We start from the raw sequence: 21,096 nt of genomic DNA on the forward strand, positions 1-21,096 counted from the left end.
GGGATGGTGTGCTGGGCTGGTTGGCTGTGCTGCAGCCTCTTGATTGGTTGATGGAGTTGATGTTGGTATAATGGGCTGTGTAATGGCCTTTTGTTGTAGAGATATCCTGGATCTTGTGCTGTCATCTCCTGGGTCGTTAGCCTCTTGTGTTTTAACGGCTTGGGTAATGACTTGTGTGATGGGCTTGTGAGTTCTTTTGTTGTGAGTTCTGGACGGACACAATACAGAAGCCTGATGATGGCAGATGAGATTCTGCTGAAACGTTGCTACAACTTTAAAAGAACAACTACAATGACGTGGGAAAATACCCGAACCAAGCCGAACACCATACATGTAAGTACCCGCAAAACTTAAGAAAACAATATATATATATATATATATATATATATATATATATATATATATATATATATATATATATATATATATATATATATATATATTCTGAGGTTCTCATGGGTATTTGTATGTGGATCTTTGGTTATTCGGGTTTTCTCCCGCGTAAGATTGGAAGTATCTAGGCAATGTTTCGATGAAGTCTCATTCATCATCTTCAGGCTTGTGTCTTCAGCTCTGTGCTTCTCAGAGTGATGTGAGCTTGCAGCTGCTTCTTCCTTTTAACTGCTAGTGGGGGTGTGACTTGATTGGGTGGGGGCTTGGCTGTGTTCTGATTGGGTGGGGGTGTGTTTTCATTGGTTGGGGGTTTGGCTGTGTTCTGATTCCCTCCAAGCCCCCACCTGAACAGAACACACCTCCAGCCAATCAGAACACGGCCAACCCCCCAACCAATCAGAACACAGCCAAGCCCCCACCCAATCAAGTCACACCCCCACTAGCAGTTCATCGACTTCATCGAAACGTTGCCTAGATACTTCCAATCTTACGCGGGAGAAAACCCAAATAACCAAAGATAGATAGATAGATAGATAGATAGATAGATAGATAGATAGATATAAATATAAATATAAATATAAATATAAATATAAATATAAATATAAATATAAATATAAATATAAATATAAATATAAATATAAATATAAAAATCTATTTATCTAAAAGCGAAATACCACTCAGGCATCATCACAAAATCTCCAGAACTGTAAAGCCTACAAACTTGACATTTGGCACGTATGTTCCTCTTGGCTTCTAGGGGCTCACTAAGCAAGGATTTTTTGAAATGACCACCAGAGCATTAGCATTTCCTATATTATTAATATTAACACGCTCTGATGCTAAGTTCTACTCCCCCTCCCCACCTGAAAAGAAATCTGTTCCAAATGCAAAACACAAACAGAGGAGAGGAGTTCCAGTTTCAGTTTCGCAGCACCAAGCAGCTTTAGTACAGAACACTTGAGCTAAGCCACACCCAGGCTCCTTGCTGTCTCCTTCTTGCTCACACAGCAAATACTGTTTCAGTTTCCTTGTTTCAGTTTCCAAACAGCCCTCAACTCTCTCACACACTGACAGGACGCTAGCCAGATGAATACTGATGGATGCTGGTAGGCAGAGGCACAATTTTCCCCCCCTTATTTTCCTCCCTAAAAACTAAGCCCGATAACATAGTTTTGTAACGAAGCATGGGTATCGAGGTAATACACACACACACACACACACACACACACACACACACACAGCAATGGCTAGTTATATATTAATGTGTAAAAGCCAAAAGTTGAGGTTCGAGTGCATCTATCTTTTACTGTGCTAGGAAGAGTTGGAAGTCAATGCCCCCTTTTCTTCCTTTTTCTCTTCTCCCTTGTATCTCACACCCCCTTTTCCCAGTTCCCTTTAATTAATTTCCTATTTTGTTCTCTGTATTTGAAATAATAATAAAAAAAATATAAGAGAGAGAAAACAGGACTGAAAAAAGTGACATAAACTGGTCCTCATACTCACAACTCTCATGTCATGGGACCAAAATTTGAGCACTTGGAAACTAGAATGTATTTACGACAGTCGTATCAAACTGGGATCACATGATTGCAGTTTATGATCTTCCCAACTGGCTCCCATTAAGCAAAGTCAGTGGGAGAAACTGGATTCATGGGACAACCACGAGATTCACTTAACAGCTTCAAAAATTCACTTAACAACCATCTCAACTCATAAAATATTTCTATGGTCTTTTAGAGTTGCCAAGAGAAAGGGAGGGGGGAGCAGTGCAGGAGCTTGCAAACCGAAACTGCATTCCATAAATGTTCTCAAAGATAGTAACTAAGTGACTGAAGTTTCTGCCTTGCAAACATCTAACTGGAGAGCATGATTGATGACTCTTGGCTATGGATGTGTCCCATTGGAGAATATGAATTACGAAACACCCAGAGGGGCTGGGGGAAAACCAGGGTCAAGGGTGACAATGAATGATGTGCCTCAGAGTCGGCTACACCCAGGCAGTGCCGGACTTTTTAACTCCCAATAAATCCTTTTGAAGTTTTGGAAGTTTGGCTCGAGACTCATGATTTAATTGGGGAATCCTTACTGCCGGAATCTTGACCAACCATGGCAAGAAAGGTCATAAAATCAGGCACAAGCCTTCTTGCTTAGCAACAGAATTTCTGATCCTAATTGTAGTTGTAAGTCAAGGACTACCTACAATAAAGAGCCAAATCCCCAGCCAAGCAGGAGGCTGAGTGAGTGTTATAGATCAGGGATCCCCAACCTTTTCGACGCCGCGGCCCGGTTCCGACATCAGCTGGGCGCCGCGGCCCGGTACCAGCGTCAACTGGGCGCCGCCATCTTTTATGACGAAAAGGCGCTTCCGGTGGCGTCACCGGAGCGCTGTTCGTCATAAAAGATGGCGGCGCCAGCGCTTCTGGTGAGCTTTTCGGGTAGAAATGGCTTTCTACCCGGAAGAGCTCACGAAGCGCTGGCGCCGCCATCTTTTATGACGAAACAGCGCTTCCAGTGAGCTTTCTACCCGGAAAAGCTCACCAGAAGCGCTTTTTTACCAAAAAAAAGATGGCGGTGCCCAGCAACCAGCGGCCCGGTAAGGCTTGTTCCGCGGCCCGGTACCGGTCCGCGGACCGGCGGTTGGGGACCCCTGTTATAGATCACTTAAGTCAATGCACAGTTGGATAATTTATACTCTTTTTGCTATGAGAACCTTACTACAGTCTTAGTATGTTGTCAACACATGAATTGCATTTTTGTGTAATCCTCATTTACAATTCCGTTAGTTATGTGAACCCAAGACAGTTGGGGAAAAAACCCAGGATGTTATAGTTTTATAAACATAGAACAAAAAAATTTGCATACTTGCAGACATGCATGCAGTAAACCTGATTCCAAATAGGACCTACACATTTGATAACACAAACATTGTAATGTTTCAGCGCAACCAAGGTGGAAATATGCATGCAACACAGAGAGTCTGCCAATAAACACAGGCATAGAATCAAAATCACATGAAGTATTAGTACCACTTTATAAAACCTTAGTAAAACCACACCTGGAATACTGCAAACAAGTTTTGGTGACCACAGTACAAAAAAGGATGTTGAGACTTTGGGAAAAGTGCAAAGAGCAACTAAGATGATTAAAGGCCTGGAGGCTAAAACACATGAAGAACGGTGGCAGGATTTGGGTTTGGCTAGTCTAGAGAAAAGAAGGACTAAGGGGGACATGATAGATAGCAGTATTCCAGTATTTGGGGGGCTGCCACAAAGAAGAGGGGGGGGGGGGTCAACCTATTTTCCAAAGCACCAAAAGGCAGGACAAGAAACAATGGTTGGAAACCAATCAAGGAGAGAAGCAACTTGGAATTAGGGACAAACTTCCTAAGAGTGAGGACGATTAACCAGTGAAACAACTTGTCTCCAGAAATTGTGGGTGCTCCATCACTGGAGGTTTTTAAAGAAGAGACTGGACAGTCACTTGTCTGAAATGGTAGAGAAGGTCTTCTGAGTGAGCAAGGGGCTGGACTAGAAGACCTCCAAGGTCCCTTCCAGCTCTATTCTGAATTTGAATGTGGCTGGGGGAATTCTAGGAGTTGAAGTCCACATGTCTTAAAGTTGCTGGGAACCGCTTGCTCTAGATTATGCTGGAACTACGCTAGAAGCAACCTGGAATTGAGGAGAAACTTGCTAACAGGGAGGACAATTAACCAGTGAAATAGCTGGCCTCCAGAAATTGTGGGTGCTTCATCACTGGAAGTTTTAAAGAAGTAACTGGACAGCCATTTGTCTGAAATGGTAGAGAAGGTCTTCTGACTGAGCAAGGGGCTGGATTGGAAGACCTCCAAGGTCCCTTCCAACTCTTTTCTATTATGAATGAGATTTGTTCCACTCCGCAAAAGAACCAGCAATTTATACCTCCCGATGCGCAAACGGAAAGCAGAAATGCTTTGCAATAAACATGGTTTCCCCATTTTACCCTTCGGAAGAACAGCTGACACTCATTCTAACAGTCACTGACAATCTGAAATGAAGGGTTGGTTTGAAAGCAAGGAACCTTGCCATAATCTCTCCTCATAATGAATTATCTCATGCAAGCAGAAGGAAACGCAAACCCTCTGAGAAGTATAACTGGCCCAGATGATGAAATATCTATCCTTGTTTATCCCTTCCACGTTCCCCCATTCCTTCCCCCATGACCCACAATTTCACATTTGCATTACAGTGGAAGATGCAGCATTTCCCTTCTGTACAGTCTTGCAGGATTAGCTGTTATCAGATGATGACCTAATCCCAGCTCTCTGAAGCTGAGTTTCATCAAAAGAAGAATGGAATGGAATGGAATAATGAATGAAGAATAGAATAGAATAATAAATGAAGAATAGAATAGAATAATAAATGAAGAATGGAACAATGAATGAAGAATAGAATAGAATAATAAATGAAGAATAGAATAGAATAATGAATGAAGAATGGAATAATGAATGAAGAATAGAATGCAATGCAATGCAATGGAATGGAATGGAATGGAATAGAATAGTATAGAATAGAATAGAATAGAATAGAATAGAATAGAATAGAATAGAATAGAATAGAATAGAACAATGAATGAATGAAGAATAGAATAGAATAGAATAATGAATGAAGAATGGAATGCAATGGAATGCAATAGAATATAATAATTAATGAAAAATAGAATAGAATAACGAACAAAGAATAGAATGGAATGGAATGCAATAGAACAGAACAGAATAGAACAGGAAAGAATAGAATAGGAAATAATAGAATAGAATGGAATTGAATGGAATAGAAAAGAAAAGAATAGAAAATAGAATAATAAAGATGGAATAGGATAGGATTAACAGAATAGAACAGCTTTATTGGCCAAGCATGATTGGACCCACAAGGAATTTTTCTCTGATGCTCTCAGCTCTCAGTTTACATGCATCTCCAAGCAAGGATTAAACACCAGTTTCTTGTGGTTTTCTTCCCATAAAGGAGGAGTAAATTTTCTTCCTTCCCCCTTAATAATGCCACTTCCAAAGCTACCTCCAAATGTGGCCACCTTTAAGATGTTGATAGGTGCTATGTTCTCGAAGACATCTGGTTTATCACCCAGTTGGGAAACTTATAGAATTATATGGGGCTGAAAGGACCTTGGAGGTCTTGTAGTCCATACCTCTGCTCAGGGCAGGATCCTTTATACTATCCTGGACCAATAGTTGTCCAGTCTATTCTTGAGAAACTCTAGTAACGGAGCACCCACAGCTCCAAGAGGCAAGTTCTTCCACTGATGAATTGTTCTCATGGTGAGGAAATCTCTCTTTAGTTTTAGGTTGGATCTTTCTTTAACAAGCTTCCATCCACTACTTCTTGTCCTGCTCTTTGTGCTTTGGAGAATAAACCAACCCCCTCTTCTCTAGGACAGCCCCTCAAAGTAGTATTGGAAGATACTGCGATTAAACCACACTTAGTTCTTCTCTTCATTCAACTAGACATGCCCAGTTCCTGCAACCCTTCTTCATAAGTTGTAGCCTCCGTTCTCTAACCATGTTTGTTGCTCTTCTCTGCACTCTTTCCAGAGTCTCAACATCTTTTTTGTATCATGGTGACCAGAACAGGATGCAGTATTCCAAATGTGGTCTCACCAAGGTACCAATCCCTCTCATTGTCAGAAACTACCCTTAAGTAACTCTGTGTGTCATTCTTGGTTCTTGAATCTGACAATTGATGAAAGTCACTTGGTGACACTGAAATCAATTCTGCAAATTCCACCCGGATTAAATTTTCACTGTTAGATCTCTCTTTCTCTCTCTCTAACCAATTCTATATCCTCCCATATATATATTGTTTACAACTATAAATACAAAACACAGTGCAGCCCTTTTGGCATTACTTTGCCACACATACCAAAGATGTAGTTAAGCCCATTAAAATAGAAATTAACATTTCGATTATTGGTACAATATTTATATTTTGCTTCCAAATCCTCCTAGCTGATTTTGTTCCAACCTTCCCTTCTTTTCTGCAGCCACATATAAAACGTATTCCAAGTTTTGTAATATTCTGAATCCTCCTTATTTTTCATTTCTAAAGTTAGTCTGTCAGCTTCTGCACATGCTGTTATTTTCCTTATTATCTTTACGTTGAAACTGAAGAAGCTTCTTGGATGAGAAGTGAAACCTCTTCAAGGAAAAACAAAGAAAGTCTAGCTGCCTCTTGAAAAAGCACCTTTGGGACTCCCCCATCTTCACGTTGTCAAGGTTGAGAAATGCCACTCAAAGGTTTGACTTTTTCATCCTTAAAGAGAGTACTTCAAAAAGTGCTATGAACAAAATACCATTCCACTCAATCATTAAAATATCCTTAAATGAAGAGTCTGTTCCAATGGTCCTTGACTTATGACCACAATTGAGCCCAAAATTTCTGTTGTTAAGGGAGACATTTGTTAAGTGAGTTTCACCCCATGTTGCGATCTTCCTTGCCACAGTTGTTAAGTGAATCACTGCAGTTGTAAAGTTAGTAACAAGGTTGTTAGGTGAATCTGGCTTCCCTGTTGACTTTGTTTGTCAGAAAGTCAGAAAAAGGAGACCATACAACCCCAGGAATAGAATAGAATAGAATAGAATAGAATAGAATAGAATAGAATAGAATAGAATAGAATAGAATTCTTTCTTGGCCAAGTGTGACTGGACACACAAGGAATTTGTCTTTGGTGCAAATACTCTCAGTGTACATAACAGAAAAGATAAATTAGTCAAGAGTCAAGAATCATCACTTAACAATAGTCATGGGGTACAATAAGCAATCGAATCATATTAGGAAACAGTCAATATAAATTGTTGGGATATAAGCGACAAAGTTACAGTCCTACAGTCACAAGTGGGAGGGGATGGGCGATAAGGAGTGCTGAGAAGAGTAATAGTAGTAGTAGTGCAGAGTTTGTAAATAGTTGGACAGTGTTGAGGGAATTATTTGTTTAGCAGAGTGATGGCATTCGGGAAACAACTGTCCTTGTGTCTAGTTGTTCTGGTGTGAAAGGCTCTATAGCATCATTTTGAGGGTAGGAGTTGAAACAGTTTATGTCCAGGATGTGAGGGGTCTGTAAATATTTTCACAGCCCGCTTTTTGACTCGTGCAGTATACAAGTCCTCGATGGAAGGTCAGTTGGTAGTAATTGTTTTTTCTGCAGTCCTAATTACTATCTCAAGTCTGTGTCTGTCTTGTTGGGTTGCAGAGCCAAACCAGACAGTTATAGAGGTGCAGAGGACAGACACTGCAATAGTCAGTTGCCAAACATCTGAATTTTGATCACGTGACGGTGGGGATGCTGAAATGGTCATAAGTGTGAAAAAACTATCATAAGTCACTTTTTTCAGTGCCATTGTAACTTCAAACAGTCACTAAACTAACATTTGTTAAGTCGAGGTCTACTTGTACTTTATCTCACTACTTCTCAACTGGTGGCACTGAGACCCTAGGTGGAACCAAGTTACAATTGCAGAAACTTAAATTCTTCAGAATTTAGATTTGTTAATGAGAGTACATTCACTGTGAGAATACTTATTTTGTTCTTGCAAAAAAAGGAGCCTTTTTTTGCAACAGGATGTAATAACCTGGTCTTTGTGTAGAGCAATTAGAGCAACTTAACATGCGAAAGTCTTGGAAGAAGATGAGTTAGAAAAGGAATCATAATTTGAACATATCCCCATGCATTTTTCTCGTTAAATATAACACAAGGAAAGGTTACTGTCACTGCATCCTTTTATAAAAATGAGGAGCCAAGGAAGAAAAAGTGATTATTTTTCTTTGAAGGCCAAGAGGAAGACACACACACACACACACACACAGTGGAGGTTGGAAAGAAGGAGCAAAGATGGAAAAAAGGCTCCCATTTTTATCAAGAACTATTTTTAATATCTAAGCAAAGAGATAATAAAAGTACATTGGCATCAGTCATTATAATTTATTTGAACACATTCAAAAGCAATTTGAATAATCAAACTTCCACACACGTAAATTGCTCTGGGTTTATGAACAGAAGATTAACAAAGGTCTGTTCCTATGGTAACCAATGAAGGCAGAAACATTTCAGCTCAACCAAGAACAAGTTTCCACCTTTCTATTTAAAACCAAATTGAGAAAGAAAGAAAGAAAGAAAGAAAGAAAGAAAGAAAGAAAGAAAGAAAGAAAGAAAGAAAGAAAGAAAGAAAAAAGAAAGAAAGAAAAAAAGAAAGAAAGAAAAGAAAGAATGAGTTAGTTAGTTAAAGAAATTAACTGTGCTTCCTACTCCTTTATGCCTTTCAACAAGATAAAATTAGAGCTTATTCTTTTGCCATAAACATTGTACTTTTATTGAGATAACATTACCTCTGGCTTTTGTTTAAAAAACAACAGCCAACAGTTTCCAAATTATAAGAAGCAATACTTTCACTTAATTTAGCTTCGTTCTAGTTCTGGCACGACATTTTAAGAAGTAAGAACAACTGAAAAAAAAATGTAAAGAAGGGAAATCTGAAGGACTAGACGAGAGAAGACAAAATTGAACATGGAAAACTTAAATCTTGAGAAATGCTCATTGGGAAAGACATGAGCTTTCGTATACTGGAGGGCTATGAGTTGTCACTGAGAAGTAGTTTGACCATCCTCCACCACCTAGAGCACAGGAACAGGATAATGGTTCAAGTTTCAGGAAGCAGCATTCTGGTTAAAAGTCAGGAGGATTTTCCTAACAGTAAGAGCTGTTGGGAAGCAAAAGCAAAGCCTGAAGTAGATGATCAGCTTCTGTTTTGTGGAGAAGCAAAGGCTGCATAGACAGATGTTAGGATGCTCAAGAGGTATTTCAGTGTAGTGATTAAAGTGCTGGTCTAGAAACTATGAGACTGTGAGTTCTAATCCCACTTTAGGCATGAAAGCTGGCTGGATGACTTTAGGCCAATCACCAGGAGATGCTGAGTTGTAGTCCTGCCAGGTATGAAAGCCAGTTGGGTGATCTTGGGTCAATCACCAGGAAATGGAGAATTCTAGTCCCATCTTAGCCATGAAAGCTGGCTGGGTGACTTAGGGCCAATCACCAGGAGATGGTGAGTTGTAGTCCCATTTTAGGCATGAAAGCAATTCAGTGATTTTGGGCCGATCACCAAGAGATGGTGAGTTGTAGTCCTGTCAGATATGAAAGACAGCTGGGTGACCAGGAGATGGAGATGGAGAATTCTAATCATGCCTTAAACATGAAAGCTGGTTGGGTGACTTTGGACCAATCACCAGGAGTCTGTTAGTTCTAGTCCCACTTTAGGCATGAAAGCTGGTTGGGTGACTTTGGACCAATCACCAAGAGTCCGTTAGTTCTAGTCCCACTTTAGGCATGAAAGCTGGTTGGGTGACTTTGGACCAATCACCAGGAGTCCGTTAGTTCTAGTCCCACTTTAGGCATGAAAGCTGGTTGGGTGACTTTGGACCAATCACCAAGAGTCCGTTAGTTCTAGTCCCACTTTAGGCATGAAAGCTGGTTGGGTGACTTTGGACCAATCACCAGGAGTCCGTTAGTTCTAGTCCCACTTTAGGCATGAAAGCTGGTTGGGTGATTTTGGGCCAATCACCAGGAGATAGTGAATATTAGTCTGCTTTAGGCGTAAAAGTTGGGTTGAGTGCAGAGGTGATATTCAGCAGGTTCTGACCAGTTCTGGAGTACCAGTAGCAGAAATTTTGAATAGTTTGGAAAACTGGCAAATCCCACCTCAGACTGGCCCCACCCCCATCTCTTCTCTGCCTCCCATTGAGTCCCAGCTGATTGGCTGGGCCTTTTTGTTGTTGCCCTGCACAGGAGAACGGAGCTGGAAAGCAGGTTAGTGGGATGGGGAGGGAATGGGGATTTTGCAGTATCCTTGCCCTCCCACACCCACCAAGCCACGCCCATCAAGCCACGCCTACAGAACCAGTAGTAAACTTTTTTGAATCCTGCCACTGGTTGGGTGCTTTAAGGCTAGTCCCTCTTTCTCAGCCCAACCTCCCAGAGTTGTTCCTGTGGACAAATAGGAGGAAGAATGAGCATTAGGTATATTTGTGGCCTTCAGTTACTTATAAAGGCAGGACAAAAATCTAACAAACAAATAAGCTGGATTCCAGATTCCAGCACTGAGTTGAAGATTGCACTGATGGCCTGAAGGCTCTTTTCCAACTCCAGGATTCCATAAATGCTAAATAAAGTGTTGGGAAAAAATATTCTAATTAGGATTGATAGGAACTGGGAAAGGATTACACATAATCTCCTAAATCTAATAACTGGGGTTTATGATGGGCAAGGACCATAATAAAGATTTTGATTTGAGTAACTGGTGTTTCATCAGAACTGTTATAATTCAAAGAGTGGATTCAGACATTGCATTAAATCATAACAAAGTAGATTTGGTCATCATTAATGATTTAGTATGTTGTGCAAACCTACACATTGTAGTTTATAGATCCGTGTTTCTCAACATTTTAAGATGTGTGGAATGCTGGGAGTTGAAGTCCACACATCTTAAAACGGCTAAAGTTAAGATACACTATTATAGCCTATATAGTTTATGCCTATGTGAGCATTTAGGCCATTGTAGATTATTCAATTGATAAGAGAGTTTTTTGTTTGTTTGTTTAAAAACACACTTAAGATGTGTAAACTTATCCAGGGGAATTATCCTTCTACTTGCCAGCTAATTTGAGTCATAAACTGAACAGCAGCAGTTAAATAAATCAGACACATGGGCAGTAATTTAATTCAAAGATCATTTCCTCACACAGCATTTGAAATCTTAAACTGTATGAAACAATGAGTGTTTCAAATCATTTCTTTTCTTAGCCCTCCTACTGTTAAACAGCCAGATTATGAGCTCTCAATTATTTGCACGCTCTGAGTATTTAGCAAATAATTCTTGCATTGAGTCGAAAATGTTGTCAGGCAGGAAGGCTGTTGAATGATACTTGCTACTAGAGTAGAGGCGACAAATGTTGGCTCTCCATACATGCCTTATTACATCCTTGACTTGAGCCATTCATTTAGTGACAGTTCAAAGTTACAACGGCACTAAAAAAAGAGGGAATTTATTACTGTTTTGCCACCCTTAGAACTGTTGCAATGTCCCCAGGATAATGTGATCAAAATTCAAACACTTGGTGACTGGCATGTATTTATGATGGTTGCAAAGTGGCCTTGTGGCCTTCAACTCCCAGAATTCCTCAACTTTTAAGACTTGTGAAATTCTGGGAGTTGAAGTCCACAGGTCTTAAAGTTGCCAAGTTTGGAGACCTCTGACATAAGGGAAATAATTTCAGATGCAACACATGTTTTATCATTTATAACACCTTGTTTGTTTCCCATATGGATCCATATGTTTCTCGTAGGGATTTTTATTGCCATAAGATTACGCTGATTCCGAAAAACAGGCCTTCCCTCGGCTGTTTTCCCTCTCACATAAGTATCACTAAATAAGTATCAGCATTAAAGAAGTATCAATAGAATCATTCCGTTCTTTGAAGTTCCTTCTGCTTAAAAGAAAATTCTCTTTGAAGAAACTTGTAGCAGCAAACGTAAAAGACATGTTCAACATGACTTCAAACTTGGTATTTCTATAATTTCATCATTTTAAAAAGCCCCTACAGCCTCCCTTGGCAACTTTAAGACACATGGACTTCAACTCCCATAATTCTCCAGCCCCTAAGATACATTTTTCTTCCAAGATTGATTTAGAAATCTGTTTGACAGTGGATTCATATGTGATATATATTAACAGTTTCCCACTTTTCTGTTTTTTTTCCCTTTGCTTGCTTGCTTGTTTTGTTTTTGCAATCCTTGTTTTGTGTAATTCTTTTTTTTTCTAGAATCATGTACAGTATCTTTTCAGTAAAATTGGTAAAAATAAATAAATAACAATTCCTTTTTCAAAAATCCAAATAGTCTTCTCTATCCCAAACTTTATATTTTGTCATTGATCCATTTTTCTTTCTGGTTCTGTTTTTTTCTTTACTTTCTAGCTGTACATAGTATGTGTGCGTATGTCTGTCTGTATGTGTGCGTCGTATATAATTTGCAGTGTATAGTGTGTGTGTGTGTGTGTGTGTATTCAAAAGGAACCCTGACAGCTGGCTTCAGAGTCTTCCCTGAATATTTCATACAGTTGCAAGTATTAATTTCATTTCTATCCTAGAGTTGTTAGCTAGAAATGGATCTTTATTTCCAAAGACAAGGAATTGCTTTGAAATATTTGTAGCGACTTATACCAACTCTGGAGAGAGACAGTAAAAATATGTCTTGCAATCTGCACTGTACCTTCCTTTTCACTTTGAATTATCTTTTCTGACACAAGCAAGGATTTGGCTGTGTTACAAAGAGAGGGATCGTTATTTAAAAGCCATACTGAGCATAAACAATTTACAGAAAGAATGCTATTGTCACTGGCAATTAAATATTTTCTACAAAGATTTGATCAAGGTTAAAGTACACATGTTGTTGTTTCTGGTAGCTCTTCATGGACTTTTTCCCCACTGGGATGGAAAACAAGCCTTTAAAGATTTGTTTATAAATAAGATATGGGATTAAGAGGGTTTGGGGGTTGTTTTGCTGTATTTTTAGAGAAAGCCATGTTACTTTGTTAAAACTAAAGGAAGGGAATGTAAAACTGATTTGTCTGATTAAGGGCAATGTATAAATGTTACTATTTTGAGTAACGTTTAATGGACTTCTGCTGACTGAATGATGAGGTTTTATAATTTATTTATTCCTTTATAAGAGATCTTTGGTTCAAATGTCAGAGAGTTTGATAGGTTATCAGAGTTGTAGTTCTGTTAAAAAGGGGTAAGTCATTTATACGCAGACACACACATATTCTATCTATCATATCTATCCGTCTGTCTGTCTGTCTGTCTGTCTGTCTGTCTGTCTGTCTGTCTGTCTGTCTGTCTGTCTGTCTGTCTGTCTGTCTGTCTGTCTGTCCGTCCGTCCGTCCGTCCGTCCGTCCGTCCGTCCGTCCGTCCGTCCGTCCGTCCGTCCGTCCGTCCATCCATCCATCCATCCATCCATCCATCCATCCATCCATCCATCCATCTATCTATCTATCTATCTATCTATCTATCTATCTATCTATCTATTGTCTATCTATGGGGGGGGGGGTGTTAGTCTTCGATTTACAACTACAATTGAGCCCAAAATTTCTGTTCCTAAGTGAAACATGTTACATGAGTTTTGCCCCATTTTATGACCTTCCTTGCACAGTTGTTAAGTGAATCTGGCTTCTCAATTGACTTCGCTTGTCAACAGGTCAGTCAAGGACTATCTGTATAGCCATTCAGCATGAAATCTCTTCCTCAAACTGTCTAAAGTGACAGTACAACTGTATACAGAATCTATAATTCTATCTCATTCTTTTGGAAGTCCCACAATAAATGTTTCCAAACACTGGTAATTTCTCATTAATTTCCTTTCTGGACTGAATTATTCCTTCCGCCTCCCCCATTCTTTTGCAGAGATCAAAGTGGAATTTCTGTAAGTATTTTCACTGGACATTTTTCTTTCAATGACAGCTTCTTGTCCAGGTGTAACTGTAAAATCCAGCTGTAGGATTTTCTAAAGGGGCATAAGAGTTTTTAAATCTTCTGGAAGAAAACTTTGCATTTATTGATGCTCACCACTTTTCCTCTTATAGATGAACTTTTTTGGATGACACTGGCCTCTGTGAAGCCAACTCTGGCATTTGTAATTTACCTGTGACCCTGTTTCCCCCCTCCCCCCTGGGTGTCTCATAAACCAGATTCTGCAATTGAGCACCTTCACAGGCTGGGTGTCATCATTCACGTTCTCCAATTAAATATATTCACGGGCAAAAACTCTGGTATTTTAGTTACAGTCTTTTAAAGAAGAGTTGGAATGTACTTTTGCTTTCAACTGCTCTTCCAGATTTCCTTCCCGCCCCTCACCTTTTTATGGCAACTACTAAAACAGGCATAGGAATGTTTTATGAGTTGACATTCTGGCCTAAAAGACATTAATATGTTTTAATTTCAGGAAATGAAGCTGCTAGAACTTCTAAAACCCAGTTTCCATTTTTTTTAAAATGGAAGATGGACATCTATCATGACTCAGATTCTCGCTAATTGATGAGAGAAAGTAACTGTCAACAGGACACTGATTGGGCAGAAAACGTGGAGTGAACATAAAGAATTATTTATTGGGTTAGGAAATGTTTCCTTTCATGAAGAATTTTAGCTGTTGATTGCCGATTAGCATGCCTTGGGGAAAGCTCACCCAACTACTCCTGAAGTGATTGCAAATCAGGTGTTATTTGAAAAGTTGGGTACCTGGAGATACAGCTTTTTTCCAATTATAATCAAGACAGGTAGTACCAAATTGATGGAGGAGGGAATACTCTGAAACCTGCTATTGATGGAAGTACAAGAGGGTTATGTAAAAAAAGGAAAGAAAAGGAAAAAAAACAAGTCTGTTTTGGTGGAAGGAAAGAAGGAAATAGAATATTTAACAGGCATTTCACAAGGAAACCTTGCTTGATCTGTGCAGGTTACTGACTGGTTTCTCTTGAATTTGAGGGTCTAAATTATTTGGTTTTATTTCTGAGAAGGCTTCCGGTGGAGGCATTTTTCTAGTTTGATATTTGAATGTGGAAGAGACATAGTGCGCATGCGTAGGGGGCGTGGGGGGGACGACACACATTGCCTTCTGGGTGCTGGCACACGAGCGCGAGTGTGCAAGTTCGCACACAATTTTTGGCATAAGAGCCCCAAAAGGTTAGCCACCACTGCCCTATACGATTCTGGACAAATGGCTGTCCAGTGATGGAGCAACCACAGTAAAATGAGGACCCAGATTGTTGGGGGCAATGTGCTGACTATATAAGTCTAAGTGCTATTGTGATTGCTATTTCTATTGCCCGCCCTTCCTTCCTTCCTTCCTTCCTTCCTTCCTTCCTTCCTTCCTTCCTTCCTTCCTTCCTTCCTTCCTTCCTTCCTTCCTCCCACCCACCCACCCACCCACCCACCCACCTATAGTTTGCAGTGGTTAGAATGCAGTATTGCAGGCTGACTCTGCCGACTGCCAGCAGTTCGATCCTGACCAGCTCCAGGTTGACTCAGCCTTCCATCCTTCCAAAGTCAGTAAAATTAGGACCCAGATTGTTGGAGGTGATAGACTGATTCTGTAAACCACTTAGAGAGTGGTAAAGCACTGTGAAGCGGTATATAAATCTAACTACTATAGCTATTTTGATTGTGTCATCACAGTTTACCATTTTTCTTTTTTTAAAAAAAATCCCTCTCCCCAAATAAGATACTCTATTTGTATTAACTCAGTGTGCAATGAAATATTAAGAAGTGCTATATACATTATCTAAAGATTATGTTAAAGCAGTCAGCATATTTTCCCCTCTAGATGTTGCCAAGTTTTGAACAATTCCCAGCTGCATAGCTTTCAACTTTAATAATCCGAATGGAAAGAATCATGTTTAACCATGTGTGATTGTATGTGTTTTCACAGCCACAATTCTAATTCTGTCATTAGATGCATTATACTGTGAGCTTATTGTGCATAGAGCAGATCATTAAGATGGTAATCAGTAAAAATGTTTCAGCCTAAGTTCTTATTAACAGATTTGTCAACCAGTTTTCGGGAGATTTAATGAAATCTGCTCTCACTAATCTACCCAGAACAGTTATTCAGAAAAGCAGAAGCAAAATCAGGTTAAAATATTCTGGAGGCTACAGTAAATTATCATTAATCCATTAAGCTATTATAAACCAGAAAATCAACAACAACGTACTTTATATTTTAGCTTTTTATCAACTGATACTATCCAGATATTTTGGATCAGAGATTCTCAACTTAGGAAACTTTAAGATATGTGGACTTCAACTCCCAGAATTCCCCAGTCAGCCAAAACATATGGGTCCAAGGCCCTCAAATACATCCTCTTTTTTGCTCCAGCATGAACAGTTGACACTGAATTGTCTTTAAAATCTGCTGGGGAGTCCAATAAATAGGAAACATATATTTAGATGAATGGTTCATCTTAAGACATTAAGAGAAATTCTGGCGAGAGAAATTCCCTGAGGATGGGCTCCAGCCCGAATCCAAAAGCTGGGAAGACTAAAGATGTTGAGACTGTGGAAAGAGTGCAGAGAAGAGCAACCAGGATAATTGGGGGACTGGAGGTTAAAACATATGAAGAACGGTTGCAGGAACTAGGCCAGGCTAGTCCAGTGAAGAGAGGACCAGGGGAGACAGGATAGCATCCTTCCAATATTTGAGGGGCTACCACAGAGAGGAGGAAGGGGTCAAGCTATTTTCCAAAGCACCAGAAAAGGAACAACGGATGAAAACTGATCAAGGAGAGATTCAATCTGGAAATAAGGAGGAATTTTCTGATGGAGAACAATCAACCTATGGAACAGAAGTTGCCTTCGGAAGCTGTGGGAGCTTCATCATTTGAGACCTTCAAGAAGAGACTGGACTGCTATTTGTCAGAAATGGTGTAAGACCTCTTGCTTGGGGGGGGGTTGGACTAGATGACCTACAAGGTCCCTTCCAACTCTGATTATCTGTTATCTGTTAAGCCACATTTTTCAGTGCCATTATAACTTTGAATGATCACAAAAAGAACTGTTGTAAGTCAAGGTCTACTTGTACTTCCAAACCAAACAGTAATATAATATACGACAGGATGCTCTCAATGGTTCCTCTATAGAAAGTGGTAAGGACAGGAGAAGGAAGATGTGCTTTTCTCATAAAATGAAGAAAATGCAGTCGCTGTTGTGCCCTCAATCCATGGAACCCATGGAACAGAAGTTGCCCTCAGAAGTTGTGGGAGCGTCATCACTTCAGACTTTCAAGAAGAGACTGGACTGCCCTCTGTCAGGAATGGTGTACGGTCTCCTGCTTGGGCGGGGGGTTGGACTAGATGACCTACAAGGTCCCTTCCAACTCTGATTATCTGTCATATGTTAAAGTCAATGGGGAAGCCAAATTCACTTAACAACCAATTTTAACAACTGCGGTGATTCACTTAACAATTACGGCAATTTTTTTTTTTTTTGGGTAAAACGGGGCAAAACTCACTTAACAAATGTCTCCACTTAGCACAACATTAATTTTGGGCTCAGCTGTGGATGTAAGTTAAGAATTACCTGGATTTGCCTCCTTTAATAAGAGAAATATTTAACATTTGAAAAAAATATGACATAATGATTTATTAACGTAGGCTATGCCAACTTCTATTCTAAAATACTTGTAAATTACCACTATTATCTTAACAATACATTCCAGCTGTCTATAAATAAATTTAGGTCTAAGAATCTTTGCAAACATGTAATCTCTTTCCTAGCTCCATGAGACTTCTTAAGAGGTGAAGAAATAATTACATTCATAATCTATTTATATCCTTTGGATTAAGAGACCATGTTTTTTTTTTATCTAACTGATAAAAATGGGAGGAAATCTGTATTTCAACATGTTCCCCCCAAATTAATCCATGCGATATCCAAGAGCTTTTCCAGCATGTCATGAAAACACAGCTGCAAAATCCAGATTCTCGCATTGCAATTCCAACCTATCAATTATACAATCTGATAATATTTGAAGTTTATCACCTTTTGTGGAGAGAGATTGAGCAGAATATATGATGGGCAGCCAGACATTTTCCAGGGCCAAAATTACTCTGCTCAAAATTTCAGCACTTGTATCTAATACATCAACTGATTGCTTACATTTTCAAGAGGATCCTTGCTACAATTAATATTACCATTATAACGCTTTAAGGGAAAAAAAAGGAAGTGGTAATTCCATTTAAAATAGTTTGTTATATACCTCCCGTGCATGGTGTCAACATGTACCAGAATGAGGGGTCCTTGGTGCTCTCTGAGCTTGGTTGTTTTCATGCAGATGTTTTGTTACTCAAACTAGGTAACATCATCAGTGCTTGCGTTTAAATGTAACTTAGCTAGGACTAACTAGGGCACTAAGAACCCTCTCTTTCAACCCTGAGCTAAACAAATGGTTGTAAGTCAAGGACTATGTGTAATTGTTCCAAATGGTTCCAAATTCACACCAAGACATCCTTCCTTCCTTCCTTCTTTCCTTCCTTCCTTCCTTCCTTCCTTCCTTCCTTCCTTCCCCTCCTTCCTTCCCTCCCTCTCTCCCTCCCTCTCCTTCCTCCCGCTCCTTCCTTCTTTCCTTCTCTCCCTCTCCTTCCTTCCCTCCTTCCTTCCCCCTCTCTTTCCCTCTCCTTCCTTCCTTCCCCCTCTCTCTTCCTCTCTTTCCTTCCTTCCCCTCTCCCTCCCTCCCTCTCCTTCCTTCCTTCCCTCCTTCCTTCCTTCCCTCTCTCCCTCTCCTTCCTTCCTTTCCCTCTCCCCCATCTCCTTCCTTTTTCCCCTCTCTCCCTCCCTCCTTCCTTCCCTCTCTCTCTCCCTCTCCTTCCTTCCTTCCCTGTCTCTCTTCCTCTCCTTCCTTCCCCCCTCTCTCTCCTTCCCTCCCTCTCCTTCCTTCCCTCTTTCCTTCCCTCTCTCTCTCCCTCTCCTCCCTCCCTCCCTCCCACACACCCACAATAGTCACAAACTCAACACCCCGTTTTCCTTTCCTTTCTAGTGCAAAAGTACTTCATCTATTTTGTTCGTACTGCACGTGTCTTTCAGATTAACGCACATTCACTCTAACGGGAGCCTGCAATTCTACACTGGGGGATTTTTTTCACACCTTATGCAAATCCATGTGACTCACTGTTGTTTGGTAAGCCAAATGGACCCTTGGATCCTCTCCAACTGCCGGCGTTCCTTGGTGAGATTTCCACTACAATCAGCCACGTGTTTTGGAGCAGCAGACATGCTCGGGGTTTCGAGAGCATCTCGCGGGCACTTTCATCCAAGGAAGGTAGGAGGAAGTGGTCCCCAAAGCACTCATGGACCAGAAGGCGAAAGGCAGAGGTGACATTTTGCTAGTCCCTTTGAGATGCTCTTGACTGTTCTGACTTCCTTCGATTTCCCCGCAGCCCAGGGTCAGTTTCCAAAAAAAAACCTCTGGCGCTCGCCTTCCAAGAACGCTTAAGAAACCTTCAAAAGGTCCAGGGAGTTCCTGGAAATTGAGATGAGCCTGCTACTTCAGGTCGCCGTGTGGCGTCTTCCTCCTCGTTATTTTCAAACCGCTAAATCAGGGGACTTAGGAGGCCCATGTGCAAAGTTCATGCATAAAAACACCATTTTGATACTCCTGTTCTATGAAGTAGCAGAAATCTTTTGAGTATGCAGAAACCTACTTTCCTTCCTTCCTCTCTTCTCTCCCTCCCTCGCTCCCCTGCCTCTCTCCTTCCATTCCTTTCCCTATCACTGTTGTTTCTTTCCTTTCTTTTTCCTCCCTCCCTTCTTTCCTCCTCTTCCTTCCTCCATATTTTTCCTCCACTTCCTCCTTCCCTTCTCTATTTTCCTTCCTTCCTTCCTCCTTTCCTTTCCTTCTTTCCTTTCCTTTCCTTTCCTTTCCTTTCCTTTCCTTTCCTTTCCTTTCCTTTCCTTTCCTTTCCTTTCCTTTCCTTTCCTTTCCTTTCCTTTCCTTTCCTTTCCTCCGTCTCCTTTATTGGCACTTCAATTGATATATATATATATATAAAATAGCAAGACAATAGAAACTGATTGACTCAGAGTGCAAACTTTGTAAGGTCACTGCAGCAGAAAAAGCCTTCCTCGTATCCAAGTTCGCATTTTAAATTTGGCAAAAGGATCTCTTCCCCCGTATCACACCTACAGAAAACGATCCAGATATTCTTGACAAAAACAGGACAGATTGCAATTTGAGAGAAGCTAAGAGGAATGTGAATTTCTGGACATCCTTATTTGGATACTCATTTCCTTACTACGCATAGTTCCCTCCTCCATTGCCCCCAATTAATTATATTTGTGTAGTGATGTGTGTGTGTGTGTGTGTGAGAGAGAGAGAGAGAGAGAGAGAGAGAGAGAGAGAGAGTGTTGGATACACCCATGAAAACAAACATGCATACATTCCTGGACCAGGAGGCTCACCCATGCTCTTGTAACCTCCTACTTAGATTACTGCAACCCGGTCTACATGGGGCTGCCCTTGAAGACTATTCAGAAACTTCAATTGGCGCAAAATGTAGCTGCACAGGTAATAAACAGGGTTGCTGCTGGGGGGCTCTCAGGGGTCTGGAAGAGGCCCTAGCTAAGATTCTGTGCAGTTTGGAGAATCCCCAAATCCCATTCCTGGCTGGCCCCGCCCATCGCCCCTCCCTTCCCAGGAGTCCCCACATGACCCATTTTGGATGCAGGTAAGGGCAGAGCACACAGAGAACCTTTTGAAGGGTCCATTTCTGGCCTCCAGGGAGCCTCCGGAGCCTGGAGAGGGCAAAAATGCCCCCCCCGCTGCCGTGGTGCAGGAGGCCGACTAGGCCACGCCCACCATGGCCACGCCCACCCAGCAACTGGGCAGAGAACCCGTTGCTAAAAAAACTTTGAAGCCCACCCCTGGTAATAAATAGCACTGGCTACATGGCACACGTTAAACACCTTTACTTCGTGAGCTGCACTGGCTGCCGGTGTGTTTCCAGGTGCAATTCAAGGGGCTGGTTGGCACCCTTAAAGCCCTACCTGACTGGAGGACTGTCTCTCTCCAATTGGATGGAGCAGATTAGGCATGGTGCAGATCCCGTCAGCCAAAGAGTGTCGG

General features: G+C 40.8%; 1 protein-coding gene across 2 annotated transcripts in view; it reads right to left on the reverse strand.

Moving 5' to 3' along the window:
* Positions 1–21,096, reverse strand: part of NECAB2 (N-terminal EF-hand calcium binding protein 2) — a 186,756-nt gene that overhangs the window by 52,073 nt on the left and 113,587 nt on the right. The gene's annotated exons all lie outside the window — the stretch shown is intronic.

Source organism: Notechis scutatus, chromosome 9, assembly GCF_049901735.1.
Source record: "Notechis scutatus isolate UNSWTSFEM ecotype Mainland chromosome 9, rNotScu1.2, whole genome shotgun sequence".
Classification (NCBI taxonomy): Eukaryota; Metazoa; Chordata; class Lepidosauria; order Squamata; family Elapidae; genus Notechis; species Notechis scutatus.